At 40.8% G+C, this 9548-nt stretch overlaps 1 protein-coding gene across 1 annotated transcript in view; it reads right to left on the reverse strand.

Annotated features, from left to right (window-relative positions):
- The window catches only part of FAM189A1 (family with sequence similarity 189 member A1), a 166035-nt gene extending 156493 nt beyond the window's left edge, over positions 1-9542 (reverse strand). Inside the window, exon 1 of the mRNA XM_045285786.1 lies at positions 9490-9542. The gene's annotated coding sequence lies outside the window, so the exon portion shown is untranslated. The remainder of the gene's footprint in view (positions 1-9489) is intronic.
- Between the last annotated feature and the right edge of the window lie 6 nt (positions 9543-9548).

A 9548-nucleotide genomic window follows, 5' to 3' on the forward strand; every position in this document is an offset into this window, starting at 1 on the left:
AATGATTTTTAAAAAATGACACTCAAATGGCTAACAAACATGCAAAAGGCTCATGATCACTAGCCATCTGGGCAATGCAAATTTAAAAAGTGATATCACCTTACACTCACAATGATAGCCTAATTAAAAAATAACAAAAACAAAAACAACCAATGCTGGAGAGTTATGGAGAGATTGATATTCTTATACATTGCACATGGGCTTGTAAACATGTACAATCATTGTTGAAAGTTATAGGGTGCTGCCTAAAACAACTGGGAATAGAAATCCTATACAGCCCAGTAATACCTCTGCTGGGCATAGATCTCAAAGAAGACACAAAACAAACATGTTTATGCTTTACTGTGTTCATTGCTGCATAGTTCACAGTAGCAAGAAGCTGCAAATAGCCTAAATGCCCACCAGTAGAAAAATGAATAAAGATACTCTCAAGTCGCAATACTATTCTGTGGGCAAAATATTGAATGATGCAGGAAGCATCAAAAGAAGATGGATAGAACACACAGAGTGACTGTATCAAAAACAACTGATCAACATTTAACCATTTCAAAGAGGTTGCATATCAGCAAGAACCAATGGTGCTGAAAGAAGTTCGAGCTGCACTGAAGGCATTAACCAAAACCAAGGCTCCAGGTATTGATGGGATACCACTTGAAATGTGTCAACAAACTGATGAAGCGCTGGAAGCCTTCCCTCACCTATGCCAAGAAATTTGGAAGACAGCTACGTGGCCAACAGACTGAAAGAGTTCCATATTTGTATCCATTCCAAAGAAAGGTGATCAACTAGAATTTTCAAATTATAGCACAATATCGTTATCATATGCAAGAAAGATCATCCAACAATGATTGCAGTAGTACATTTACAAGGAGTTGCCAGAAATTCAGGCTGGAGTCAGAAGAGGATGTAGAACAAGTGATATAATTACTGATAACAGATGGATCTTGGTTGAATGAGGAGAATAGCAGACAGATGTTTGGTGATGGTTTTTTTTAATACTCAAAGGCAGTCGACTAAGTGGACCATAATAAACTATGGATAGCGTTGAGAACAATAGCACTTCCAGAACACTTGATTTTGCTCCTATAGAACTTGTACATGGATTGAGAGGCAGTTGTGCAAACTGAACAAGGGAATCGAGTGCGTGGCTTAAATCAGGAAAGGTGTGTGTCAGGGTTGTACCCTCTCCCGAGCCTCACTCACTCTGTAAGCAGAGGAGCTGCTCCATATGGAAAATAATGCAGCATTGGTATTGAAAGTGGGCTTACTAACAAGCTGTGATAGGCAGATGACACAATCTTGCTTGCTGAAAGTGGAGCGGACTTTGAAGGACTTGCTGATGGGGATCAAGGGTTGCAGTTTTCTGTATGGATAACAGTTCAATGTAAAGAAAACAAAGTTGTCAAGGATTTTGTCTTGCTTGGCTCTACAATCAATGCTCGTGAGAGCAGCAGTCCAGCGATCAAAGGATGCCTTGCATAGGGTAACTGCACAAGACCTCTGTAAAGTACTGAAAAGCAAGGATGCTACTTTGAGGACAGGGTGTGCATGACTTGGTATTTTCAATTCCTTCATGTGCATGTGAAGGTTGTATATTGAATAAAGAAGAATCCGTGTGTATGAATCATGGTGCTGGCAAAGAATATTGAAAGTGTCATGGACTGTCCAAAGAACAAACAAATCTGTTTTGGAAGAAGTGCAACCAGAATACTCCTTAGAAGTAAGAATAGTGAGATTTCACCTGACCTAAGTTGGACATATTATCAGGAAAGACCAGTCCCTGGAAAGGGACATCATGCTTGGTAAATTGGTGGGGCAAGGCAAAAGAGGGAGCCTGCCCATGAGAGGGACTAACACAGTAGCTGCAACAATGGACCTTAAAGATAACAGTTTTGAGGACTGCACAGGCCTGGGCAGTGTTTCATTCTGCTGTACAGAACTGACTGGATGGTACCTAACAACAACAATATGTTACACTTCTAATCACAAGCTCAGTAGTTTGAACACACCATCTGCTCCTCAGAAGAAAGGTGAGGCACTATCCTCTCATAAAGAGGTATAGCCTTGAGAACTGATGCCGTGGTAGTTGGTTTGGGTTGGTTCATAGACTCAGTACCAGACGGCATGTGTATAGCACGGGGCTACCATTATCCAGTCATAGGCATGCTAATTTGAAAGCATGTGCTAGCATCATTGAAACCACCTGCTATTTTCGCCAAGTCCGTGACAAAGTGGGAAAAGATATGCGAGAGAATTTTTAAAGGTGCCTGGAGCAGACTGTTTGAGGAAATAAAATGAGCTCACAAGAACTTGGATGGAATGATGCAAACAGGAAGGTGGGATATGAACCGGGTAGAAGTTACCTGAAAATCATTAAAATGAAAACAGAATTGGTCATGTTCCTTATGGCTTCCCCAGGGCCAAACACTTGTGGAATTACTCTGAATCATGAGAAGTTACAACTAACATACAATAGTTGTTGAAAGAATAAAATGGAAATCAAAAATAGATAATTGTTTCACATATTTATCTACCTTTTTGCACCAAAGTGCAGTAAATATACAATTAATTTATATTATTACTATTCAGCTCTCTTTCCATGTACTAGGGAGTACCAGTGCGGTGCTGCTGTTGGGTATCATTAAGTTGAATCCAACAGGGCAGAGTAGAACTTCTTAATATGGCTTACAAAGATGGAATATCGGTTTCCCCCAAGAAAGATGATCACTGTTGCTCCTATAAAGGTTTATGGTCTTCCCAAATCCTAGGGAGTATTCTACTCTGTCTTGTAAGGTCACTATTAGTCAGAATCAACTCAATTGCATTTTTTGTTTGTTTGCTTGTTTTTTTCTCCCATGGATTGGCTGATGGGTTCAAACCACCACTGCCACAAATTATTTTTTAAATCAAAGAAACCATTGCCATCGTAAGGATTCAGACTCATAAGTGACCCATAAGCCAGAATAGATCATTCAGGCTCATAAAACAGAGTTGAGCTGGTGCATGGGGCTTCCATTGCCACATTTTTTCCTCCCACTTTCCCCCCATTTTTTTCTTCCACCTACTCTACTCCCCGAGTGGGTGCTGGGTTTGAAGTGAGCAGTTGAATGCTTTAGATTTGTGCCAGAAGGACTTAATGCTGTTGTTAGGTGCTGTCCAGTCAATTTCAACTCAAAAACTCATAGCAACCTGTGGTAGTTAAACAATTTCATGTCAACTTGATAAATATGAATGGGTGGAGTCCAGTCTGTCAATCAGGTTAGATCTGAGTGATCCCTCCTTATGGGCATGGCCTTATGAGGATTCTGGCACTTCCTCTCTTCCTCCCTGGAGGTAAGACACCCTCTCTCTCTGCTACACCTGCCTGTGACAAGCCACATGGTACCACAATGATGGCAGCCAGAGACCTGAAGACGTGTCCACTGACATTGGATCAATCCACAGGACTTTCCAACAACTGTCCTGTGATCTTCCTGCATTTGGCATCATTGCATGTGCTGAGTGAGTCTGAAGAGGAATTCATGGGCTAAGATCGGATTTATGAGCTAATCTCAAATTTATGGACTTGATCTGGAATGGGCTGGAATGTTTTAATATAAAATTATTCTTTGATATGAAGCTCTTTCTTATACATACATGAGTGTCTTCGGATTTGTTTCTCTAGTCAACTTGGCCTAACACACAAACCTATGTAACAAGGAGAGCTAACCCATAAAATTTTCTTGGATGTAATCTTGGCTTAAAAAAACACAACAGTTTTATTGACAAATAATTGTGGTGAAGGGAGACAGCAGACAATAAAATGTGAACATAAATGTATAAATTATCAAGGGTTCACAAGGGTGGAGGGTGGGTGGGGAAGAGAGGGGAAAAAGGAGGGAGCTGATACCAACTGTGAACTTCCTGACTGTGAAAGATAATAGGCATACCTGATACAATTGATAGACTCTTCATGGACACAGCCAATATCCTCAAGGAGTCTATGGCTCACATACAGGATGCTCAAATGGAAGAAATGGCAGTAAACCTACCCATACAGTATGCGCAGGTGAAAGAAATGGCAGTAAACCCATGAAGAGACTAGGTTTGGTTATTAGTGAAGACTAGAAAAGTGAATTATGTCATGTTGCTTGCAAGTTAGTGAACATGTGTGCAGGCTCAATTTCTTCAGAAGAAGCTATTCGAAGACAGCTTTTGACTAATGGGAAAACCGGAATGGGGTGGGTAGATGATGGAAATTCTGAGATTGCTGATCGAGTTTTTTCAAGCTGCCATGTCTTGTCTGGAGCAATTATATGTCAAGTTAATTCAAAGGAGCTCCATTGAGACCCACTAGACTGCAGAAGATTGCTGTGAAGAGAGACCTCTTCAAAGTGTTTTCTTATCAGGCAGAATCTGCATTTGCTCAAGGGAATTTTCAAAGAGCATCTATCTGGGTATTACTCTGTAAAGATATGCTAATCAGCTACCCAAAATGACAGAATATCATCATATTCTCTGTTACAGTGTTGGAGTGGAAACCTACAAGCAGAGTGTGATGGGAGTCCTTTATGCCTTGGCCAAAGTTATGATGTTGGGAATAAGAATAAGAAATCTACTGGGCTAGAACGATTGGCTAGAGTTCTACGGTTACTAGGCACCACGTATCTAGATTGGGACGACAGAGACTATTATGGCAAAGCTCTCAGTGCTATCACCCTGGCCCAAAAAAAGAACATTTAAATCCAGCTGGACTTTTCTTAAAGGTGAAAAGTCTATTAAAAGGTGAAGAAGAACTTCTTGAAGCTGGCATGGCAATACTACATTTTGATATGTCTTTAGGCTTCTGTCTAAGCATTGTTAAACTGTAATTGCATTATGAAACTATTGGTGAAGAATACTGAAATTACCAAGGACTGCCAGAAGAGCCATCAAATCTGTCGTGGAAAAAGTACAGCCAGAATGCACCTTAGAAACAACGATGGTGAGACTTCATGTCATGTTCTTTGGACTTGTCATCCAGAGGTATGAGCTTCTGACGAAAGACATGCTTGGTAGAGAAACACTGAAAATGAGGCAGACCTTCAGTAGATAGATTGACATAGTGGCTGCAACAATGGGCTTAAACATAACAAATCTGTGGATATTTCATGAACGGGCAATGTTTTATTCTATTTTACAAAGAATCACCCTGAGTCAGCCAACCTAACAACAACATGGTAACCCTAGTTTTAGATTTTTAAAGAACTGTGCCATTGTTTTACACAGTGGCTGTACCGTGTTGTATTCTCACCAGAAATGGGTAAGAGTTCCTTACCATCATGTTTTATTTTCTGGGTATTTTGTTGTTGTTTTTAATCTTAACTTTTCTAACCCTCTTCCATTGAGTCGATGAAATGGTATCCTACTGTGGTTTTATTTGTATTTTTCTGTATCTTTTAATGTATTTGATATCCATTTGAATGTCTTATTTGGTAAAATATCTGTTCAAGGCTTGACTCATTTTTTAATTGAGTTATTTGTCTTTTTGTTAAGTTGTTAAAAAAAAATATATATATATATACATATATCTTTTCTTTTCATTTTTATAGTAAAGTAAAAACTTATGAACCATTTTGAGGTTCCATTTATATTTGCTATTTGTGGATTTGCTATCACATTAGATAATCCATTGTTAAAAGCAAGGGTCAACATCCTTTTCCCTCTATTTTCTTATAACAATTGTATGGTTTTAGTTTGCTCATTTGGGTCTTTGGCCCATTTTGAGTTTGTTTTTATGTATGATGTGAGGCATGCATGGATCCTGTTTCATTTTTCTACATGTGGAAGTCCAGTTATCCCTACACTATTTATTGAAGAGACTCTGCTTTACCCAGAGAATGTACTTAATATCCTTTGCAAAAATCTTTGTACTATACTCCAAGAGTACGAAGGAGAACCAGGAATATGAAGGGGATATGGATTTTATGGCTAATTGCTTCCATGAACACCTGCCATCTTTGACATGGAACTAGAACTGTATGCTATCTGGCTAACATTGCTGAATATTTTTATTATGACCATGAATCATGATTATTGGAACACAGTTGCAAATTCTCATAGATTCCAGACTTTTTTGGAGCTATGGAGGTTGGATGAACCTCTAAAACTATTCGTGAAATAATCTTTAAACCTTAAACCAAAAATATCCCGAGGTCTTCTTATAATCAAATAATAGTTCAGCTCAATTAGCAGCATATCCTGCTTAGTTCATGATGTATGTTTACAAACTATGTATGTGGCATCAAACAGACATGAATGCAGTCACTGTCACTGAATTGTACATATAGAAACTGTTGAATTGGTATATGTTTTGCTGAGTATATTCTCAGCAACAAAATACATTTTTAAAAATCAGTGGACCAGTGTACGGTGGGTTTATTTCTGGACTCACAGTTCTGATTACGGAGTTGTGTAATACATTTGAAATCAGAAAAAAAGAACTAATTGTTCTCAGATTAGGGCTATGATTAAGTTTGAGCTCAAAATCCATTCATATATCTCTGGTTTATGACAGGGATTCTGCCCGCTAAGGGAATGAACGATAGACCCTGGGAGAAGAGACCTGGTAAAAACATTAACCTTGAAGCTAGGCTCTTGTGAATATCTGAAACATCCTGACACAGAGATCAATCTGATTCTGACACAGAGCTACAGTCCCGATAAATTTTAAAGAAAGTATGCACGAGACCCACGGATGCATGGAACAACTAATTAGAAAGTTGCCTGACCATCTGCAGAGGTGCAGCATCACCTCGTACTCCCTTGATTGTGCCTTTAAGAACAAAGAACACTCCCCTAGACAAGGCCCTCTCAACTCACGAGGTGGACCCTCTTCATTTCTTTTGACATGATACCCACGCTTTAATAAAACTTTGGCTTAATTCTTTGTTGCTGTGAGTACATGGGCATGACTTATCTCTGGCTCCTTACAAGTCACCTGGGCGGACCTTGCTAGTTCCCTCATGGACAAAAACTCAGTGCTGAATATCACAGCTTATAGGCGTCCCAGGTTTACTTTAGGGACATCATTATCATTTGGTTGGAGAACATTATAAATCATACCACTGGGGTATATGGTAACTCTATTGATAGTACCGTTAATTTAGCCAATAGTATAGAATTTTTAAAAATGGTTTATAAAAAGAAAGTATATGTATATAAGACAGCTTTTTAGACCAAAATGCCTGGATGGTTGACTTGAACAGATGAAAAACTCAAGTGACTGGATACTATTTACGCAAACAATGAAGTTTGGACATAGAGCAAAACTCTCAGTAACATTAACAAAGAAAGAACCAGACCTGTTATGCTAACCTGGTTAGAATGTTAACCATGTCAGAAAAAAAAGCACAGAGAACATGAAAGTAGTAAATTCATGGTAATCCTGAGCCACCATTCCTTGAGCACCCTCACAGCAAGAGCTCTGAACTTACAAATCTAGAACCTCGGGGTAGCAGTCACCTGCTATCTTTAAGGTAGCAGGTCACAAAGGTCTTTCTCCCACCAGTCCTCTGGGTAGGTTCAAACTGCCAACCTTTCATTAGCAACTCAGCACTTATCTGTTGCATTACTAGGACTCCTTACCAAAACCCAAACCAAAACTAAATGGAAATGGGAAGGATTGAAGGGGGAGTCAGGAAACGAAGCTCATCTACCACTCTGCCACCAGTAAGCTGGTTCTGATTTAGTGTTCACAAGACAGACAGCATGAAAAGAATGCGTATTAAATACTGCTAAAAACTGAGCAGCAGATGTGTGAGGACTAAACATAGTTGAGCATTTGAATTGGGCTGCTAACCAGGAGATTAGCTGTTCGAAACCACCAGCTACTTCATGGGGAAAAGATGAGGTTTTCTACTCCCATAAACCCACAGGGGAGTTCTACCCTATCCTATACTGTCGCCAAGAGTCAGAATTGATTCAATGGCAGTGAGTTTGGTTTGGATTCCTGCCAGGATCCTTCTTTCTTTCATTGCCACTCCTAACATGCATTTTGTTGTTCCTAATCAGCTCTTCAAGCCTATAAAAATGTACTTTACTATCACAAGCTAAATATAGTTACAGATGTCAAAAGTTCTCAGAATAAGTCTCTCTCTTTTTAAATAAATACTTGGAATATATTTTCCCTTTTCCATATATTCATTCATAGTCATATAAACTGTTTATTTTGTTTTGTTTTCAAAATCCTAAAAATCCCCAAAATGAACTCGGGAATAATCACTTGCTTCAATAGTGGCTTTCTCTTATGGAAATTTGTACTCATTGCTTCTCAAATCAGCGTGAAAATGGGTCATCATCTTGTTCTAGAGCTCAGAGAACACACCCCATCTTCACCCACTTGCCAGACACTAGTCACAGGCCTGGTCTTACCAGCCAGAGGGCACATGGTGCCAGGAGGACAGAGCTAATACCCAGGTAATAGCGGGCTCTAAGGCAGTGAGTGGCCACAGGGACGGCTAGTAACCAGAAGGGCTGTGCCAGGGCAGCTGCAAAGGCAGCACTCAAGAACACACACACCAACACTGGTTCTGCACTGGGGTGACCACTTGAGGTTCACAGGAGCCTTAAAAGCCTGTAACTGGCAGCCTGGCTGAGCTTCCAGACCCCTGTGAAGCCCTGAGGCTTGGTAGCCAAACCAGTCACCTCAAGCTACGGTACCCTCCCCTCATAAGCAGGACTCTCCCTCCCCTGGTGCTGAGAAATGACTGGTACTGGTGGCTGGTCCTCTTAAAAATAAAAAGTACCTAGAATCACCACATTGGAAAAGAGGGATAAAAATGACATGGAAAAAAAATTACATGAACCTCTACCTTTGCTCTGGTCAGTACCTAGGTGTCCCCACTGCTGTAAGCATAAATCTAAAATTAACCTGTGAACCTGAAAAGAACAGATAAGGACGCCCCAGGCACACAGACACCACCTGAAGTGGAAGGGAAAATGCTCAAAAAGCATCAGCAACACCAGGCACATATGGAGGAAGGGATTTACTGATAAAACAGATTAACAGCCGACCGACACCCCTGGCCATCGCTCTCTGAGCTTGAAGTGACCACTGCTTGCCCTTCTCCAGAACTTGATGGCTGCGGTCACAGGGATCAAGAGCATCCAGTGTCCCCTTGCTGACGGAAGTGCCACTTAGCCCCCAGAAACAACCAATGACCTTCCTTGCAAGATGCTGACTCAGCCATCTATCCCAGACAGGTAACACTGACTCTTTTCACTTTACATTTGCTTATTAAATGATGCGATTTGTGAGTGTGTGTTTCCTTGGCTTTCCCAATAATTGGTGCGGACAGGGAACGATGGGTGTGTTTTAACCTTCATCCCATTATCCACGTTGATTGCAGTGATTATGCAAAAGCATTCCAAAGGCAATTCAAGGTCTCTCTCTAGTTTGCTTCCAACAGCCCCCGGAAGTGGGGCCCAGACCCTCCGAGCCCCGGGGCCCGCCGGTCGGTCCACACTCACCGAGAAGCCGGCCCAGAAGGGGCTGGAGTGGCGGATCCGGGCCGAGGTGGTGAGCGCCA

This window comes from Echinops telfairi, unplaced genomic scaffold, assembly GCF_000313985.2.
Source record: "Echinops telfairi isolate 266 unplaced genomic scaffold, ASM31398v2 ScPeMD7_7475;HRSCAF=8513, whole genome shotgun sequence".
In the NCBI taxonomy this organism is placed as follows: Eukaryota; Metazoa; Chordata; class Mammalia; order Afrosoricida; family Tenrecidae; genus Echinops; species Echinops telfairi.